Source organism: Electrophorus electricus, chromosome 14 (genome assembly GCF_041902795.1).
Source record: "Electrophorus electricus isolate QZ-2024a chromosome 14, ASM4190279v1, whole genome shotgun sequence".
In the NCBI taxonomy this organism is placed as follows: domain Eukaryota; kingdom Metazoa; phylum Chordata; class Actinopteri; order Gymnotiformes; family Gymnotidae; genus Electrophorus; species Electrophorus electricus.
The window spans coordinates 9,997,501-10,019,593 of record NC_137510.1 but is presented as its reverse complement, the minus strand read 5'-3'; the positions used below and the strand labels follow the sequence as shown (position 1 = coordinate 10,019,593).

Sequence of the window (22,093 nt, the reverse complement as noted above, 5' to 3'; positions counted from 1 at the left end):
AAGAAATTTATCGAATATATTTGCCATGTTAAGAACATAAAACATGGAAAAATAAAGTTGAATTCCATCACATGCAACCTCTACGTTGCTCCTCATACAGAGGACCAATCACTGCTCTTACATACCCGTTTTTATATCACTAATTTTTTCAAACTTAAAAATTTAAACACAAAAAATAACCCATATCAGAAATGTGTGCCAATGTTGTGATAGTTTCTACACTCCTCAATAGAAGTAACTGGTTGCTAGCTTCCATTATTTCATCTAAAGTGGTAAGAAGGAAGTCACTTGTAATAAAGTCTTAAAGCTGCTTTCATAAAAGCTCATGAAGCCGCCCTAAGAGAATATGCTTGAGAAGCTCTCCTGCTGTTCATACAGCAAAATGACTTTTCATGCTCAGTGAGGAGGAAGAGGAACAGACAAGAACAACTCACTCAATAGGCTCTTAATGATTTCCGAGAGGGAGTGGTACTAGCAGCCAATGCACTCAGGCAAAGTGATATCTTGTAAAATGAGAACTAGTGCATGTAAGTGGTGTTTTCTTATTCTTCTTGTTGGCTTTCCTTGACATGCTTCTAAGAAAATGGACCAGTTCAAAATAATTATGTCAGAAGGGAGGACACATTTAGAGCTCTTGTGTAAACTTTCAAAATTTTAGACATGACCCACTTGTGTTTATTCACTATATTTCACATACTGTACAGAGGACCCAACATACGAACCTGGAACCTAAATCTCAGCTCATAACACCCACCATTAAATATTCAATATAATTATAAATTTTAAGCATATTTAATTTCACATCTGGTAGATGTTAATATAATCCTTAATTATACTGAGTTGAGTTTTGCTGCAGACAAAAGTAGTTTTCATAAGACGTTCAAATCCTATTCTCATAAAATATGGTTTATTAAATTTTGTCCAACAACATTTTGAGCTCAGCTTCAACCCAGATACAGACACACACATACACGCTCATCCACACACAATGCCATTAGTCTTTACCTAGTTATCTGCACAACATAATTCAGTGTATTAAACACATCCAAAAGATGCATTAGCCATACATAACATTTGTTTAGACTAGAGAGACTGAAATAATTTAATTCTGGAACTTTTTCACCCAAGTACAAGATTTATCACAACCTCATGCACTTTGACATTCAGCGATGGCATATTATACTTCATACTACATTCTTCTTGTATACAGGTAAATGGTAAGAGCGTAAGCTAGAACCCTGAATGCTACAACAACCTTTTATTTACGTGTTCATGCGAATCTGTGCATTTTCTCAGAGTAGTTGGATGTATTCAATTACTGAACAAGTAAGTGCTGTTCATGTCTCAGGAGGCAATCACAAACCTAGATTAGTTTTGCATAGTGATGGCTGCACACAGAAAACCATTTTAAAGATGACTGGAGTCATCTTGACTCCCATGAGCAGTACCATATTACCGATAACATTAACACACAAAAGATGTACTACATGACAAGACTGCACTCAGGAAACTCCTTCAAGGAGTCCCTACAAACAAGCATCGTCGTGATTTGCCTGTGGATTTCAGACCACCATTTTCACCATTCACAAAATTCTGTAGCTTCCTCCCTCAGTTTCCATATGACAGTCTTCATGGAGGCTTCCTAACCAACCACTTTCCAAACACATACTAATATACCATAATTTTGAACGCTATGTCCTAATATACTGCGGTGCTGCACTCTGTTCCTAACCTTCTGTTCAGTGGTTATTCTCAAAGTCTGTTGCTTCTCATACTGCTAAATCGGGTTTGTGCTTAGTTTATTCTGAAAAACAATTTCCTTCTTTATCTAAACCATAACTCTCCTTACCCAAGGATGGTTCAAATATGCAAACATCATAACAGATGTCTGATTGCAAGGGGGCAGAGGTTAGCCTCTCATACCAAAGTTTACAAGTAGAGCCTTGCACTCATCTGGCGGGGGCTCAGGGGGGTGTAACCATAGACTTGCACTTAAAATGTCTATCTTATTTAGTATTAAATGGATTTTATTCAAGTAAAACTTTCATAAATTATTAATTACTGCAGTCATTTAAATTGTGATAATTTAAACAATATTAAGAAAATTATTTTAATTAGTTTTAGTCACAACATTACCACCAGCCTAATGCTGGGCTACATGCTATTGAAAGAAAGAAACCTCAGTATATGTGACCTACGCTATGGTTGACAGTCAAACATGTTTATCCAGAAGTGTCACAGTGTCAGCAAAATCTTGAACCACGCAAAAGTTGTTTAGATGTTAAATAAAAATGAAATCTTAACATAAGAACTCTACCCTATGCCCACTGCTGTTGTGGTTGTTGATGGTTGTTGGCCTGAAAAGTTAAACAGATAATAACTATAGCAGTATCTTTGTAAACTAGTATGTGCTGATAAAACCTTTATATCAGTAATGATTGTGAAATTTTACATGAATCAAAATAATTTTTTCCTTTAACATAGCATTGTTTTTAGTCATTTCAGTTTGCTTTCATTTTGTTTGTTTTTTAAAAATTTCCAGATACATTTTATTTGTTTTTTGCTTCCTTTTTTCCAAACAGGTTTTCTGTTCTCTTTCCACTGTCATATTGAAAACCAGATGCCTCTTGGAATATGAAGTCTATAGACTCAAAGCTTGATAAATACGCTTGCTTACCTCTCACTGGCCAACAAAGGCTCTTAGCAAGTCCATGGTCAGCAGTATTTTCATGTTTATCATGATGCACAACTTGCATGTACACATTACACAGATTGTTTCATTCATTTCATGCTTTAGTTACCACAAATATTGCACAATAATGCCAAACCTTAGCAGTGCATGGATGGTGACATCGGTTCAATCTACAAAAGGATGTCTGTGTGCACCCATGACTGTGTGTGTTCGCAAATGAGACATTTAGCAATGGATGTGAATGCATCTTCTGCTGTGCATAGTGAGCTATTATGTATCCAAATTTCTTATATGTGCAAACATACTTGGCCAATAAAGCCCGATTTTGATTCTGATTCTATTCCATACTGAGATTTTACTCTACAGATGTATGCTGGAGTCGTAATGGTTACATAATCCATAATTAAAATCTTGTCTAAATATGCAGAGACTTAGATTCTCTCTTTCTCTCGCTCTCTTGCTCACACACACACACACACACACACACACACACACACACACACACACACACACACACACACACACACACACACACACACACACACACACACACACAGAGCCCTACCAGTGTCCTACTTTCATTAACACCCTGCAGAACACCATGGTTAGGATTGGGTGCTGAGGCGATTTAAGTAGCCCTACTTTCATGGCTTCTGATTAAAGGTAGCCTGTGAAAGAAAGGGACATTTTTCTCATCAAAGAAATCTGGTCTTTCTCTCTTCTCGTGTGGAAGAGAACAGCCAAAGAAATCAATTTGCATTCCATTAAGAGCTCGGACTCACTGCAGCCCTTGTTCTAGGAGTATTAATCCAACAACTAATTTATTTTCTAATTATACCTGTCAGACAAGGAAGGTTACAGAGAGCAGCTGTTTTCGGAGCTGGTGAATTGGCATGTGGATAAGGGCTCCATGAAAAACATATGAGAGGTCTTGTTGGCATGGAGATTATATAAGTTTCTCAAGGAGAACAACACCCTTCACTCAGAGCTAAGGAAATCAAACTATTACACTTGTTTTCAGGAACCACAAAGGTCTGAAAAAAGTACTATTTGGTTCCCATAACCAAAGTGATGCAATGGATTGTTTGGACCCAAACCTTAACTAACAATCACTCTTGATATGATTTTGCATCTGGGAATCATTACTGATCACAGACTGCTGTGTTAATCAATGGCGCACAATACATCTATAAAGACTGAAATGTCGGGTGTGTTTCTTAGCTTGCTAAGCAAAATGTGTTTTTGGTGCACATTTAGGCGTTCAATACCAAATTATTTACTCGCGAATACAATAATATAGATCTTGGTTCTGAAGCATAGTGCTGTATCTTTAAGTCTCTGGTCTCGTAATATTCATTCATGCTGTTAATACAGAAAGTCTCCTCTCCCCATGAGCAGCATCTACTGTATGACAAGAGAACCACAATACAGATCTTACCCGACAAAATAATCAACTAATTAAAAGCAAGGCGACTCAGATGACTGGGGAGAAAGGGCGCACTCGCGCGTACAAACACACGCGCGCGCAAACACTCTCGCACGCACATGCGTGTATGCACACCCGCGCACACAAAGAATTTTAGGCATCTTAAATTTCAATTCCTGCCAGGCAAGGGGTCTCCAGGCAGAAAGAGTGGTTGAATTAAGATCTGTCATGAAAGCAGAGAAGCACCTCTATCAACAGTGGGACCCAGAGAGAGATGATAATGCTCTCCATGCATTTGTTAGCTGGATTAAAATAGGCATCAACCGGTTCCCAAAAGAGGCAACGTGAGAAGACCTTCCTCTGATATGTGCGCATACTCAGGTTTGATTAGAATCTTAGAGGCATTTAACATGTTTCTTCAACTGTGATGTATGACAAGCACACATGGGGCCAAGTCTTAAAACAAACCTAAAACCATAAGCAAAGGGTTGCCAGATCAAGCCCCGCCACCAGGGGCATGTTGGGCCCTTGAGCAAGGCCCTTAACCCTCACCTGCTCAAATTGTGTTCAGTCATAATTATAAGTCACTTTGGATAAAAGTGTCAGCTAAATGCTACCTGTCAGAGAACGACATAGTTTTTAGATGATAATGTCATTGCTGTGGTTTGCTTGAGAAAAGACTGAACAACTAACACTTCACAATACTTAGAGAGTAGCCATGGTAACTCTATAAGTGAAGGTTAGCCTGTCAGATCAGATAGTCTATCTTAAAGGCACAGGTTTTTATGTTCATAAACAACAGCAGTACAGAACAACAACAGAACAACATTAGCTTCATACTCAAACTGCTCCCTTAGGAGCTCAAATTACTTGACATCAAATTGTCTGAAACACTGCAAAAGAATCAAAGACCAACATCACTAGTTGCTTCAGAAGAACATTTTTAAATTCCCCCTAATTTTTCTGTCGCTTATAAATTTTCTGAAAATGATACAAACATAGACCAGTCACAAAGTGATAATAATTACATAGATTTGGTGAATTAACTTCTTAAATGTACCTTTAAACTAGCAAAGAATGCGTGAGGCGGGTGAACCGTGATGTTCTGTGATGCTGGCCAAGGATGGTTTTGATCAAGCTGAGCCCCACCAATATTTAATAAGGCCATTTCTATGGACTTAGTCAATAATTAATGGACTAATTTGGCATATTTATGCTCCTGGCTCTTCCGACACCACGACATCGAGGCAAAGGTAATTTTCTGTAGACTCTCAGGTTCATTTGTATAGAGGTGGACAGGCTTGATGGCTGAGGAGCTGTACAAAGGTGAGAAGATAAAAGCTCTCTGAGAACCAAAAAAGGGAATATACTACAAATACCTGACTGGTATTTCAGTTTACTTAACGCATACCGTGAACCTGATAATTAGAAAAGTCATTAATTATTAATACATTATTAATAATTAATTATGAATACATTATATATTATTCATTAAAAGGAATTGTTGTCTTTTAATGCCTGTTGTAATGCCCTGAATCACAAGATGATTTTTTTATGGAAAAAAAGCTTAGCCTTTAAACACGAGGAGAGATTAAAGATAGTCAACTGCTTGACAACTAACTTTAAAGGGTTTAATAAAGTGGTCAAAATAAAGTGAGGCATTATACAGCAGGATAGGAGAGAAGCACTATCCAAGGCTTTATAGGACAAGTTAAAAAAAGAAATTAAAACGACTGACATTTAAAAATGCCAAAAGCAAAGTGATTATTTAAAAAAGAGATAAAGGGAAACTTCAAAGCTGCAGTTATAACACAAAATACTGAGGTTTAACAAACAGGAGAAGGAAACTATTTATGATGATCACATGTGCAGTGAAACACTTGCAGCTCCATTAAATGTATCTGAGGAAGATGCAGACCCTATTTCCTCTGCTGCTCTTGGGAATGTAAGCAGCATGGCTGTAATCTTTTGTATACCGTCGGCTTTCCCTCTCTGACGGAGACGCCGGAGGAGTTAGCAGAAATCACAGCAAGTGAGCCCATGGTACCATGGAGATGCAGCGAAAGGCTATCAATTATTTGTCAATATGAGGCAGCTCCATGGCGCGTATGACAGTCGCCCACTCGCCATCTGCTCAGCCGTAGAGTGGATGATCAGTCTTTTGTGTAAAATGTACAGTTCGAATAATAGCACTGAAAGTATAACATGCGGATCAGGGAGGATGAGCGTCGGCTTTTTAGGAATGTCGCTGAAAGGATATCCTCAGGCATCCTCGTCCGGCCTGTTATAAAGTCTGCGTTAAAGATTTACCCTGGCCAGTGGGCATTATTTCATTTTCTGGTGAGCTGGCATGGCCTAGATTTCATTTTCTTTCTGTGCTTCAGCTAAAATGGATAAACACGATTTGAAATTAAGTTTGAGGATAAATAATGACTAAGTCTTCTGATCAGCAGAGGATCAGAAGAACACTGAGGAACACTGCAATACAGATCTCTCTTACACCAACATTATATAAGAAAGAAAATATCAGCAGGGCACAGATGGCAATGGGCATCAGTGGGCACAGATGGCATGACACAGGCTCAGCCTCTGGAAAAGCTTTTGGGTAAAATGGCCATCAGAGATGCATTAATCGCAGTTATACCAGAGAGGATGCTTGTTTGCTAAGAGGCGCAAGGGCTAAACTTCAGTTCCCTGTACTCCATTGATGGAGCTCCAGAACTGAGATTAAATTACCATTGCAATACACTCACAGAGTCAGAATATTCACGGATTTGCCTTTCCGGTCGGGTTCTCCAGCAGGGCCTGGAGAGCCCAAAATGGACGAGGGGCATCTTCCGGTCCCTTTGGAGCATAGCAAAGTGCTGACACATCAGGCCAAGCTGGTGTTGACAGCCTGGTGTCCTGATTGGTGCCTCGTGCTGAACGGAAGCTGCAGTGATGTTGCAGTGACAAAGGCCATCATAACATGAGGAAAGATGGAGAGCCTGAAACAGACAGGATCGAGATATAGAGGTGCACAATATGCTCCAGTGTGTGCATGCATTGCAAAAATGCCAAGCTGCTGAGTGGGTGGACAGAAATTAAATATTTGTTTTAAGCGCTTACTAGAGGAGGAGAACCTGAATTGCATGCTGTTTGTTAAGGCCTTATGGTGCATCATCACTGCAATGCTAAAACACCAACAGCATGGACAGCTTACTGCACCAATGACATCAGGGCCAACTGTGAGCAGGCACTGGTCTGGCTAGTCTCACTTCCCTAAACTTTCACTGTTCTAAAAGAAACTGATTTGACTTATGAGAGTCTTGGTAATTAGCAGTTAGCAGATGACATTAAATAGGTGTGCTACAGCAGGCCAAACACTAAAGTGTGAAGGGCAGAGGGTTTCCAGGGAAGAAACTATGACAATGTGGACTTTTATGCCTTGTATTAAATCAGCAGGCGCACACACACACACACACGCACACACACACACGCACGCACACGCACACGCACACGCACACACACACGCACACACACACGCACACGCACACGCACACGCGCACACACACGCACACGCATGCACGCGCACACGCACACACACACACACACACACACACACACACACACACACACACACACACACACACGCGCGCACACACACACACACACACGCACACACGCACGCATATCCTACTCATGTCTTTTCCCGTCTTAGCTCATTTCAGATACCATGTTTTCATGGAAAACAGAGTAATCATGTTGTTAATGTTTCTGTATACATAATTAATAGAATATTTAGATTTTAGCAGTTGTTCTCTTTTGTTTCCTGCTGTTTCAACATTGCTGTGACACAGGTTTCTTTTCTGCAGTGACTGACATATACCTTATGTTAACAAATCTGCACTGCAAATGCTTTTATCCATTTAAGCAACATAATGTATTGAGCTATTTTATTTAAAATCTTTCGAAATAACCCATCCAACACATTTAGGTTTCTCAAAAACAGAACAATGAATTTGGACTCACAAATTACAAATACAAACATCTGAACAGGTTGGCCCCAAAACATGATCATAAGATATTGGTGTGCATAAAAATGGACTCTCAAACCAAAAATGCAATCTTGAGTTTGACAGAAATGGACAGAATGCACCACTACAGCTATCTGTAGTTCTGTGCAATGAGCTGATAAAGGTCTACAATTCACCATGTTAAAATACTCGTTTTTGGAACTACTCAACACACTCACTAGTTGATTTCACTCAAAGCCTCATATTTCACACAGAAGCATTAGGAGGACAGTTTCGACACAATAGCATTAATCTATTATAAATATCCATCTTGCTGTCACACGTTTGAGGAATATATAGCAGAAGAAATCATAGCTGGGTTTAGACTCTAGGATATAATGTGCTGGCCTTCAGGGAGGGATATTAGCCCTGAGCAAAGTTATATCACTCAGGTTATGCAAGATTTATCCAGTTTTAAACAGCCAAATTTGGCTGAAATTTAAGTATGGGCCAAAGCAAGTCACCATAGATGTCAATACAAGAACATTTTCTGAACATCCAGGAGAGACATTAAGCTTAACTGTGTCCTGAAATGAGACAGCTAATAACAGGACCTGATTTAGAAAGTTTTTTTTTTTTTGGGGGGGGGGGGGGGGGTATGTATGTATACCATTGTATCAAGAAACATGTGAAACTTGTGTGAGAATGAATGTGAAAACAGTGCACTTTGTTGGTACTGTGAACAAGCCCCTATCCCTCTGGGCATTTGTGAATTCATTCATTTGCATGCGTACATGTACTGGCTTGTGTGGTGGTGTGTGTGAGCAGGGTTAGTAAGGTCATCCACGACTCTGTGCTTCTCTCTCTGTTTGATTGAATTCTCCCCATCACCAAGTGAAACACATTACTGGGTGGCAGCAGATATGAGAAGGGTCAGACAGTGCCTGCCGGCTTCCGACCCAGGCTGTTCAGCATACTCTACCTCCTCATTAATGCACCTCAGCCAGACTAGGCCTAATGGAACGCACACACACACACACACACACACACACACACACAGAGCCCAGAGGACATAAATCGACAGCATAAATCAAGCACTTTCCTCCTGAGAACACACTGTGTCTCAGCAGTGCAACTGTAAGTCAGTGATGAGAGGCTTTAAAAGATGTGAGCTGGGTTTTTTTTTTAATAAAGGGGGTGTCTAAAAAAAAAAAAAAAACAACAAAAAAAAAACAATATTACGTAGGATCCATGGGAGCGGTTCTATGACTGTTATCTCTCTGTTATTATATTCTGCATGATGAAATTTATAGTCATCAATCTCAGTGTGAAAAATCTTTGACTGGTTGTTTTCAGATGTCACGAAATTAATCATGCAAAGCTGTAAAACTAATTGCACAAACTTGCAATCAACAGTTATTTTCTGGCTTCTATGTTACAAGTTCACTTGGAATGTTTAACTGAAGTCCATTATTTGTAGCTCATAACAGGTAGCATGAGTTATTGCTTTAATGGCATCATCAATTTTTCAGGATGGTGATACGTGCTTAAAAATATAATTAAGATATAACTGTTTGTGATCAATATAAAAAAAAAAAAGATATAAGGATCAGTTTGACCAATACCCACAATTCCCTAAAGATACACATGCAGAATGTGATTGATCACAGCTGCCATATCTGAACTCGTGCTGGAGAGTGGGTGGCGTCTCTTCTGAAGGCTGTGCTGGGGGTCCGAGTACCTGACAGTGGTGGCGGACTGGGCTAGCCGCCGCCGCTGTGTAATTAATTCTTGATGCAAGGCGTGCAGGAGCGATTGTGACAGCTCTAATTTATTTCATCCCAGGACTTGAGTGCTCTCGGGCTTGGCGAAGTGTTCCAGGCAAAGCGCGGCACCTGGTGACGCCTCGATTCCTAGGCCGCGTCCGTCTCCCCGCGATGCGGAGCGCCACCGCTTAAAAAGTTCTAGTCAACGTCGTGCCTCTCATCACTGGTCCGCTAGACATAAAACCCTGTCTGGTAGGAAAGCTAGCAAAATAAGTGAAGATACGCAAAACTAGCCAAACCACAAGCGTCAAGATCAGACATCTCTAACCGTGTTTTTTCTTCTCAGGAAAAACCCATGGTGGATAACATTTGGTGGGCAGGAATGCAATCAAGTCATTAACAAACCTATCCTGACTGGTAAGGAAGTCAGTCAGGAAGAATGAAATAATGAAAGAAAGAACGACTGAGCTAATAAAAGGCAAACTGCTGCCAGGGAGAAAGGCCTGATGGGCGATTGGCTTACAGGTACCCTTTGCTCCACATGTGGTACCTCCTGGGAGGTGGGTGAGCAGCAGGAAGCATCACACGCGTTACTGGAAAGGCCTCAATGAGTAACGACTCAGGCTGGAGAGGCTGAGGAGACGCGGCGCTGCGGCGGAGCTTGACATTAGGCGAGTGATGCACCCGGAGATGACTCCCGCTCCTTCCTGTTATGCCCTTTAATTATTTATGCCTGTTTATTTTAATGCTACTGATTGGCCAGTAGCTTTTCCTCCATTTAATTGCTTCTTAAACACACCACTTGACCTTTTTAGGAGACAGAATAAAAGCTATCCACATACCAGATTGCGATTTTATTTTATGTCTTTAATTCAACAGTTTAACCATTAGACAACGCAGCATACGGGACTTAAAAGCCTGCATGAACGATGACTTGTGCCAAATGAAGACAGTCAAACTGAACTAAGCGCTTTTAATGGTAGGTGATGTTTAAATGACTGAAAGTCATTTCATCGATCTTAACTACAATTCCAACCCTTCACCAGGCCATGAGTACACAAGGATTCCACTGCAGGGGTCTACCCCTCCTCCAACTCCATCTCCAAGCTCCAGGACAGCCCCACTCCCCGGGAGGAGCCGACATGTGAGTAGTCACAAGCATAAATGTTTAATAGTGGTGTGGTGTTTGCGGTGGTCAATAATGGCCAGTGAGTTATGGCTGTCCACGGTGCCAGGGAGGACCAAGGCTATTACCAAGGTTGCTGAGGTCAAACTACATGCAACAGTCTGTAGTTGCTCAATATAGGGGTGGGGGATGGGGGCACGTCTGATTCCATTTCCACTTCGTAAGGCAAGAGGATTTGCATAAATAGATGAGCGAGCAACCAGGCCGAGGTTTGTGGGAGGCCTTAATGTGCGCTTCACAATTATCAGACAGGTCAATCATGGTGAAAGCTCACAGCTGGACCAGTAATCAGACTGTTTCAGTCTCCTAGGAGATAGTATAGGGCTAATGAAACTGATCACTGCACCACGGAAAAGCAGAGCTCATAAACAATGATTTCCAACTTCTGCAGTCCAGGGAAACTGCATTAAAAAACACTTTTGTGTGAGTAGTGGCAGAGGTTTACAGATATACACTAATCTGAAACTGTTTCCCACACACAAATAGACACACAGAAATACAAAAACACAAGCTCTCTCAGGGCAGACTTGTATGTCAACAAAGAAAAAGCCTGCAGAGATTCAGGGCAATTATTAAACTGGTGCAATTTATACAGCTATTTACTCAGAGGGAAGCAGTGGCTGTGAAAGATAAAACAAACTTCACATAGGCTTTACTGCATTCGTGCAGACAATTTGGGTTACAGTAAAACTTCTAGTCACTTTGAGTGGCAAGTGTGGCATTTTGTCATACTGGCAAGATGAATTCAAAGTTCATAATAACAAAAGCACTCCAAGAGACGAGTCATAGCATGGTCAAGTTTGCAGGCTCTCTCCAGTGTACGGCACAAAACCACAACAACGGGCTGGCCACATGCTATACTTGTTCAGGCAGGCTTGAATCTAGGCTACTGCTGCTGTGCTCAACTTGAAAAGCACTGGTAATGCCTGGGGAATGATGCCATGCCCACCGCTGGCCTATCACTGACCCGACCTCAACCCAGCTGTGAGGAAAGCCAAGACGCTACTCGCAGGAGCGTGAACAGAAGCTTCACCTTTCCTGTGAAGGCCCGCTGGGAGCGAGCCCTGGATGCCGGGCTTCACTGTTGCCACAACTACCTGTTCAGGTAGTCAATAAGAGCCCCAGAGTCCACTGCAGGAGGAATGCGGAAGAACACAAGCAACTTTCTAAACATCTTTCGGGGTGCCCTCTAGCACTAGCTTAACCCGATGTCTGTCTGTAGTGCAAGTACCTTTCGCAGTGTGATTCCACTGAAAGAAAGTTGAATAACAAAGGAATGGGAAAATGAGATATAAAGGCTAAAACACAGGTGGGATGTTATCCATTACAGTGGCATAGTATACTGTAGGCACAACAATGGAAACTTGAACTAAAAATGGACTACTTTTCTAATGAACTTAGACTGAAAAAGAGAGAAAAGGAAAGCTGATGCAGATAGTGAGACACCAGAACTCTGTTCTCCATTAGTTCATACATCTCGGTGCTAATTACAGCCACTGGACAGCGGGGAAGGCGTGGTCCCATCTGTGCACATTCTGCCTCTACACAGAGGCCCAAATAGATTCCTCCACCATGCTGACTCATGAGATGTGAGAGTGAGCTAAAGCCAAGCCTCTTAAATGCAATGGTCCCACACCTCTTGGGAACCACACCTTCTCCGTTGCTCCAGATGAAGATCTGGTGTTTAGCAGAACAGATACCCATTGAGTAGTGCTTGTTTGGTCGGGTTCCAGGCAGGGATCAAAGTGCAATAGGGAAAGGGATTACTCTCCTGTGCATGTCTACACAATCCGAAATAACCTCCTGTAAGGTGACCCGGATCAGAAGAGGTGAAAAAGAGCAATCCCTAAGCAGCAGGGTAGCACGGTATGCACAGCACAGAAACGGGAAGGGCAAAGAGGACATTCTGAGGAAAGATGGATCACACCTTTCACTTTCATATTTCACAAAAGCAATGGAATTCTGTTGTAACCAACAACCTTGTCAAGGTCAAAGACTGTAGAATATGGGCAAGCTATAACTTGACATGCATTGTTATTGCAGTAAGAGTTGTAATAACATTACAGTATAAACAGGTTTTCGACCACCTAAACTCCTTGAGTCATCAGAACGTTGACCAAGTGCTAATAAAGATGGTGTACTCATAGCACAAAATAAAAACATCTCCGATTGGTCCTAGCCTTCAATACAGCTGTATTTTCAATATCTTCAATATCATGGTAAAGTTGTGATCTAAAATGTGATATTGCAGTACTCAGATATGTAGGAATTGTGCAGGAATTGTTAAGCAATGTGTTTTCTGTCTCTCAATACAGCTAGAACATTTCTGTCAGGAGGTCAGATGGTTGGGTGGGTTTGTCTTCTCCAACTCTAACCCTTCCCAAATCCCATTCACCAAATGCAATTAGACTCGGAAAAGCTTTTCTGCAGAGCTGATCGTTCCGGCGCCACTTCTCTAATGACCAGCAAACCAACGGTCGATAAGACCTGTGGAACAGGCAGAGAAGCCTGAAGTGGCTCAGAGGAGCGTGGCTTGATACATTCCGTTTTAAACACAATTGTCTTAAGAAGAAAAAGGCATAGCCAAGGAAGCACATTTCATAGAGTCTGCACAATGGATGCTTTGGTTCCTCACGCGTTTTGGAGGTTGCTGTTGGATTTTTTGGTTAGGTGCTATTGAGACAAAATGAAGCAAAAGTCAGATGCATCCTGGGTCTGCTAGGGTAATCCGAGAGCGCTTTTGTTGCAAGCATTCTCTCTAAGGGATCTGATCAATATCTCTAATGCTAGGTTAAGTTAATCCACCCTGTACATTACACTCCAATCTCTAATGTAAAAATAGATTCTCTCACATACAGGAGGAGTTTGAAGATACAAAACAACCCCAAAAAATAAAAAAATAAACTGGGATAACTGTTACATTAATAGAACATCTCTTTCTAAAATACACTCTTTATATTGAAGCAATCAATAAAATGGGCGCTATTATTGTAATGCATGGTCTTGCGAGTGTCGTGTGTGTGAGATCTGTCTTAGGCCAGCTGTAATGCCCCTTAAGTCAGTGGCAGCTGGTGTGGGCTGGGGCATGTAATTGTATAAATTTAGTGCCATCCCACATCACAAACACATTAATACCCCGCACCTGTTGCAACCCTACCGGCTGTTTTCTATAAATGTTTGGCAATGCCTTGGGTGGTTGCTGCTTCCGTGTTATGGAGTAAGTGAGCAACTGGGATGTTGTTCCCAGTGCTTGCAAATGAAAAGAAAACAAAAACAAAAACACAGATACACAGACTGACCCACATGCATACCTGCAGACAAAAAAAGAGTCATGTTTAAACGCAAGATTCATTAAAAATGCATGCTACGATTCACCACGTCACCAAAGCACTACAGGTGTGCATAATTATTAGGTAGCTTCCTCAGGCAAAATGGGCCAAAAAAAGACATTTAACTGACTCTGAAAAGTCAAAAATGGTAAAAGGTCTTTCAGTGGGATGCAGCACTCTTAAAAATGCTGGGGTATAGCATGTGCGATCACAGAACCATCAAACGTTTTGTTGCAAATAATCAACAGGGTTGCAAAACGTGTTGAGAAAAAAGACGCAAATTAACTGCCAAAGATTTGAAAAGAATCAAATGTGAAGTGACCAGGAATCCATTATCTTCCAGTGCTGTCATATTCCAGAACTGCAACCTACCTGGAGTTCCCAGAAGTACAAGGTGTTCAGTACTCAGAGACATGGCCAAGGTAAGGCAGGCTGAAACCCGACCACCACTGAACAAGACACATAAGGTGAAACATCATGACTGGGCCAAGAAATATCTGAAGACAGATTTTTCAAAGGTTTTCTGGACTGATGAGATGAGCGACTCTTGACAGACCAGATGGACGGGCTCGTGACTGGATCAGTAACGGGCACAGAGCTCCACTTCGACTCAGACCCCAGCAAGGTGGAGGTGGGGTACTGCTATGGGCTGGTATTATTGAAGATGAGCTAATTGGACCTTTTCTGGTTGAAGATGGAATCAAAATCAACTTCCTAACTCAGTGCCAGTTTTTCGAAGACGCTTTCTACAAGCAGTGGTACAGGAAAAAAATCAGCATCTTTTAAGAAGACCCTGATTTTTATGCAAGACAACGCTCCATCTCATGCATCGAAGTACTCTACGACGTTGATAGCCATTAAAGGCCTTAAAGATGAAAGAATAATGACATGACCCCCTTCCTCACCTGACCTGACCTATTGAGAACTTGTGGGCCCTTCTTAAATGGGAGATTTACGGTGAAGGTGTAACGCGAGAGGGGGTGGAGAGTGAACACACGTGCGAAGTGAAGACGTCACAATGAACCAAACTAATTGAATAGAATAAATAAATAATAAGTTTAATAACCGACACAGACTAACAATACAGAATAAAATGAAGAACAAACAGGCTAACAGAAGAATAGTATGATAACAGGGTGAGGGTGAGAAATGAGCAACAAGGGAATACAACATTAAAGAAAGACTAACGGAGAACAACAATAATAAAACATAACGGTGAGCATAAAGACAAACGAGAACAACACAGAACCGGGCAATGTAACATGAACAAACAATATTGATGACGAAGATACAGAACTAAACAAGGAAAGCAACATGCAGCAAGGGTAACCAAACACAGAGAACAAATGAGATCGGACTAAACGCAGAGAACAAACGAGATTGGACTAGAAACACAATGATGGAGACCAAACGAGAACTGACCAGAATCCATGAGAGACACTCTAAGACAAAGACAATGACCAACAAACAAGATACGTAGGGGTGGGGTTTTTATAACACTACAATCAGGGACAAACTAGGAACAGCTGGCGTGAAAGGGGAGGAGACAGGGAACCATGGATACGAATGAAAACCCGGAAGTGATTTGGTTGCCATGACAATGGGGAATGCTCAGGTTTGTGGATATGACAGAAGCAAAACAGTACAGCTCGCTGAACAGTGTCTGGGAGGCTGTGCTTGCTGCTGCACAAAAAGTTGATCGTCAACAGATTAAGAAACTGACAGACTTCATGAATGGTTGTTATTGACTTATTGAAAAGAAGGGTGGCTTATATTGGTTACTGATATTTTTTTGAAGTGTCAGAAATGTTTATTTGTAAATTTTGATTTGTTTGTTTATTATTCTAACTTTAACCAAAGAAAATAAACAAGTGAGATGAGATAATTTCTGTTTTTCATTTAGTTGCTTAATAATTCTGCACATACAAATATTCTCCTAAGAAAGCCAAAACCTCACTTTTACTTTCTTAGATATTCAGGTTTGGGGTTTGTTAACATTTCGGATTGACTGAGAGCACTGCAGATGTTCAGTAACAAAATGAATCCTCAACTTGCCTAATAGTTGTCACGCAGCTGGCCCGATTGCCGCAGGGCGTGGGGCGGGACGCACAGACTTCCTCGACGTTTATTAACATTAAACGATCAATACACATATTAACACGTAACTACACAAACCAGCGTTACGGCTACAGAGATAGACATTAACACATACGTAGCAACAATGACCAACGATGATGCGCACACTGACGGGGGTTTAAATAGAGACAGACAGACGTTCAACATTAAACTCTGCGCAGGTGTGCGCAATCCCGGGGGGCGTGGTTACAAACAGTGCAAACGTGAATCCCCTCCACGCGGCGGGCCGTACCACGTGACTTGTGGGGGGCGGAGCCTTCCGTGAGAATAATTGTGCACACAGTGTACAGACTAATGGCTTTGCTTTCTGGTGGTGCATTTCTACCATTGGGAAGTTAAAGTTCACGCTAGATAATCATAATAAAGTGCTAAAAACTGCTGATTTTCTGATAAGGAAATGCTAATGGTCAGTCCAGCATTTCCGTATTTGGTCTGGCAGTATTTATGCGTATAAGTGTTTTAGACTTTTACAGGGCCATAAAGATTCAGCGGCTCGGGTGTGCTTTAGTGCTCCGGAAAGCATGAGGGAACAACAGCTGCAACAGATGGATGTGGTGAAATTCGGCCACATGCAGTGAACACTTCAGACCACCAGGGCACATTATTCATGAGAAATGAAGTACTAAACAGGCCAGCCTCTGTTAAAGCTTCGCTAGTGCACTTCACCTAACGTCAGACTCCTCGGTTTGATAAGCACAATAGCTGAAGCGTGGGACAGGACACACTAGGGCCACTGGGAAAAGGCGAAAAAGAGCTCTTGGTTTTAGCTCCAATTCTTGCCTGTGCAAATTAGATTTGATGGAGCTGGAGGGTTTTGAAGGTTCAGTGACTAAACAAATTATTCATCAGCTCTGAGCTGAACACACCTTGACAAAGCACATAACTGAGTTACAAACTGTCTCATTTAGAAACAGAACTAAGCTAGGAATACAGATGCTGCTTTTTCCTTCAAATGAATCTGTGTTGTTTGCTTTACATATCAAAAAGGCTGCTCATTAATTAAGAAATTGTAGGCTACGCATTTAGGCGTACAGATATTTTGCATCTTCTGTTCATTCATTGTTCAAGGAGAAAATGACCAAGACAGGCTAATTATTCCAGTTACCCAGACAACTGTAAAATAACAAACACTAAATTTAGCTTAACCTTATTTATTTTGGAATAATTCCATGAACTTCATGAAAGTCAATGAACTTACTGCATTCAACACCACCACAATCACCAAGCTTGTTTAATAGCACACATTTCACTTTGGAAAAATGCCTGTTTGTCACTTGCTGTGCTGTGTGTCTTTGCATGAGTGCCTGTTTGTGTTTTTCAACATTTTTAATGTTTTCAACATTAAACTCTGTGCAGGTGTGTGCAATCCCGGGGGGCGTGGTTACAAACAGTGCAAATGTGAATCCTCTGCACACGGCGGGCCGTACCACGTGACTCGTGGGGGGCGGAGCCTTCCGTGACAATAATTGTGCACAAAGTGTACAGACTAATGGCTTTGCTTTCTGGTGGTGCATTTCTACCATTGGGAAGTTAAAGTTCACACTAGATAATCATAATAAAGTGCTAAAAACTGCTGATTTTTGTGTCTTTGCATGAGTGCCTGTTTGTGTTTTTTCGGAAGCAGGCTCCCACTACAATTGAGACACAGGTCTCCGTTGGGCAGTTTATACCTCCAAAATAAATAAATAAATAGCCATGTCATATCTCGTTACAGCACGAGACTTGTTTTTCTTTACTGTATGCCGCATATTTCTGCAAGGAGCTGCTAGCTATTTACATTCAAATGGAAGATGCTCATTCTCCCTGCAAAAGAGATCTACTTGTAAACTGAAGCATCAACAATCGAACAATGGGTATTGCATTCCTTATGTGAACGGCTGCGTGGTGGGATTTGTTGTTTGACAGAGAGGACAATCAGGTGCATTAGAGTGTAGCTTTTCTCCAGGCTTGTGGTGGTTTATCACGGATGCAAACTGAAGCCCCTGTTCCCCTGTGCCTCCCTTCTTGTTTGTATCCCATTTACACAATTCACCATAATGAAGCCAAAACGCTTTTTAATGAGAGAAGGAGGCAGCGAAAAGTGATAGCAGCCAGAGACAATGCAGACCCTGTCACGGAGTGATGGAGTGAGAGACCGACCCAAATCGCTGCGCAATCAATCTGTCAGTGTGAATCTCACCCACCAAAACCTTTGCTCTCTCGCTCGCTCATCCATTCCCCCATCCCTCCATCCGGAGAGGGTTCATTGAGAGCAGCGTCGGAAAAGTGAGCGTCTGCCATCTTCATTACTTGCTCCACGATGTGAGCGCCTAACATCTCCTCCTCCTCCTCCTCCTCCTCATCCACACACATCTCTCTCTGTGTCCCCTTTCACCCCCTCTCATTTGTCACTCCGGGTGGAGACCCCTCGACAATCAAGGTTCGTCCTCTGCGGGACTCGCCATGTACCGCTGAAGCTTCTCTGTCGATTGCTACGCTCTCTCATTTTGTCCCTTTTGCTTAGAAAACAAACTGCTGTGGGCATCTTTTTCATTCCAGCTCTTTAATTGCTGGAGGTTAAAATATACACATACTGTTGTAGAGGTTCAGATTTTCCATTTTGCACTCTTCTGGCAAAAATCGTGAGTGGGTATTTGTCAATAATTGTGTCAGTCGTGCTCAGGAGAGTGGTTCTACTGGCTCTCTGCACCAATCTCCCTTCCTCTTCTCCTGCTTCTGGTGTTGACCTCTAACCCTGAGGGCTGTCTGACAGCAAGAGGACCACACAGTGTTTTTTAGTCACTGTCCAAAGAGGCTCTTCTGCGACACTGAGGCCTTGTGTGTGTGTGTGTGTGTGTGTGTGTGTGTGTGTTGGGGGGGGGGGGGAGTGTGGATTCCTGGTTATTATTATATTACAAACTGCCAATGTCAAATGGTGGACGGGAGCATTTTATTTGCTCTGTCTGAGTGTGAGGGATGGGTTTTGTGAAGGGGCATCTATTCTGTGCTCTCAGCTTGAGGAGTTCCAGACCGAGTCGAACTTTCTGCCCTTCCTCGGTGCTTTACGCAGTTTGGTGCACAAAAGCTCTGCCTTACAAATTGTTAGAATGTGTGGCAGCACAAGCACCATCAAACTGACATGCCCAGGCATGAATGCCCTCACTCACTCGCTCGCACACTCGCTCGCACGCACGCACGCACGCACATCTGCCACGCTTTCAGAGGGGAAATCAAAGTGGACTATTAGCAGCACTCCTATGAGAATTGCACATGCTCCATCACTTGCCTGCCTCACTCCAGCTGCTGGCCACAACTAATTACTGTATTCCTCCAATCAGATCAGGTAAAACCTTCACTTAATGGCCACTCCTTTCTTTGGTACATACATATTCCCAATCCAATCAAACTTATTCGATTACTAGCGCATTCTCAAAACTAAAGGGTTATATTAAAGGGTACAGGGTAGCCAGGCCGAAGCTACACCTGCTAACTATTTTGGCTGCCCGAAATATTGAAAACAGTAAAACCCACATTAGATTTCTTGAAATAACTCATTTGCAATTCCCAAACATGAGCCTTTCTCAGTAATAATAAAACATAGCCCTCTACGGAGTTGGACCAGAAAGAAAGGAACAAAAAATAAGTAATATCACTATTTAAGACACTATTTAAAGAACATCACGATTAAAGAATATTTCTATTTTAAAAAAGGAGAGCTAATATTATGCCACATGATATTCAACACCTATATTACAATGCCTGGTTTTCACAGCCTTAACAGCAAGGTGAACTCTCTCTTAGACACCCACTGTTTGGCAATTAGCAAACGATCTCATTAAGGAGAAGGAAGGAAGTGCAGGATCAATATTTCTCTCGGCCTGCAGGTCTGGACAAACTGCCCCTGCCCCACCACCCCACAAGGGGTTGTCTTTAGCCAGCGTCTCACACATCGATTCGCCCTCTGTGGTTTTCATCACGTTTCACCCTCGATTTCCTCTCAGCTGACACACAAACAAAGCCACCGCTCGTTGGCTGGCTGCTATATGATCCGCAGTCACACCGAGGTCTTGGGTTTAAGCATGGAGATGATGCGGAGCAGCGAGTGGAGCAGGGATGAACGTCTGTGAGGATCTTCTGGAACATCTCCTGGAACTCTTAGAGGGGTTAAGGGGGATTCTTCATTGAAATCCACCCGTGACTATATTTGCTATGGAACTAGACTACTATTACTGGAAACTAATGTGGCTCGGTGAATAAGAGACAGAGAGACACAGACAGAGGGAGGAAAAGAATGCGAAAAAGAGACAGACAGAGAGACAAAGAAAAACAGAGCGGGTGAATGAACGAATGTAAGACAGTGGAGAGACTGCATGGAATCAGGCAAATAAACACTTAGTCACTACCACCAGCCACAAACCATCACTGGCCCACAAGCAGGAACCAGAGCCTGAGTGAGTTATATGAACCATTACACATGCACCCACTGAACACCACATGAACAGACATGGCTTTTCCGCAGCGCGCGTACGCTCACACACACACACACACACACACACACACACACACACCTCCCCATTGAGGCCATTTCTCCAAAGCCACCCACAGTCAGACACCCAAGTCACTGAAGTGAACCAATTTGCAACAAAGCAAAAACAAATCAAAACAAAGCAAAGTGTGCCAGCGATTTGGGGAAGTTGGCACCTCAGGCCACGGGTGTACCGCAAAACGCAAAAATGCCACTGATGCTGCAGTGCTGCTGTTCAGAGGCGGAGCCTCACGCCATGTTTGTGATTGGATAACCCTGTCCTGTGTGTTCTTGGGCAATCAAAGTGGCAGAGAGCCAATGTACCTCCTCTACTGTAGTGCCTTTCCTGTGACCGGAGAGGAATCCTTCACACATCTCTCTCTCTCTCTCTCTCTCTCTCTCTCTCTCTCTCTCTCTCTCTACTTTCATTGACATATTGCTTAACAGATGAGGAGTCCACCTGTACATTACACCAGCAGCACATTACAGCACAGATGAGGAAGCACAGTTATGAGAGCCAAAGTTAGAGGTGGTCTCTCCTCTGTTTCTTTCACGCTCTCTCTCCCTTTTACACTCTCCCCCACCCCCTGCCGAGCACAGTTCCCTGCTGGCCTTTGAAACGGTGCGGTGACAGCTCCGTTTGGTGGGAGCCGTTCTGACAGGAAAACGAGCCCTGTCTGGTCCGGGGGGCTGCCTGCTCATCTCGCCAATGTTTCGCACCTGTTTCGGCGGTGCCCCACCGCTGCCTGGGCGGAATGACAGCGGCACACCTGCGTACGGGCCAAACCGCGCTGCCAGCTCGGGAAGGTGTGAAGCTCAACGCTCGAAGCAAGCTTGGTGACAGCTCGCGGTCGCCACGCTGCACGTCCACTTGATCGCTTCCAGAAAAATCGAAACAAGTGAACAGCGGTCTTGTCAGGGTGGGTGATGAATATTTGTGCTTGACTAATGTTTCTGGGATGCCTTCCCTCACATGAACACACAGAGCAGCCTTACACCACAGCACATGGGTCTACAGGCATAGTCTCCAGCTAAGGTGGAGATCGAACGCCATATGCA

The 22,093-nt window shown here is 42.6% G+C and overlaps 1 protein-coding gene and 1 long non-coding RNA gene across 5 annotated transcripts in view; one reads left to right on the top strand and one right to left on the bottom strand.

Annotated features, from left to right (window-relative positions):
• Nucleotides 1-22,093, bottom strand: part of fars2 (phenylalanyl-tRNA synthetase 2, mitochondrial) — an 85,494-nt gene that overhangs the window by 5,773 nt on the left and 57,628 nt on the right. The gene's annotated exons all lie outside the window — the stretch shown is intronic.
• Nucleotides 18,934-22,093, top strand: part of LOC145651191 (uncharacterized) — a 4,882-nt gene continuing 1,722 nt past the window's right edge. The window contains exon 1 of the long non-coding RNA XR_014116969.1: nt 18,934-22,093. This exon is cut by the window's right edge and continues 93 nt beyond it. This is a non-coding gene — a long non-coding RNA (uncharacterized LOC145651191).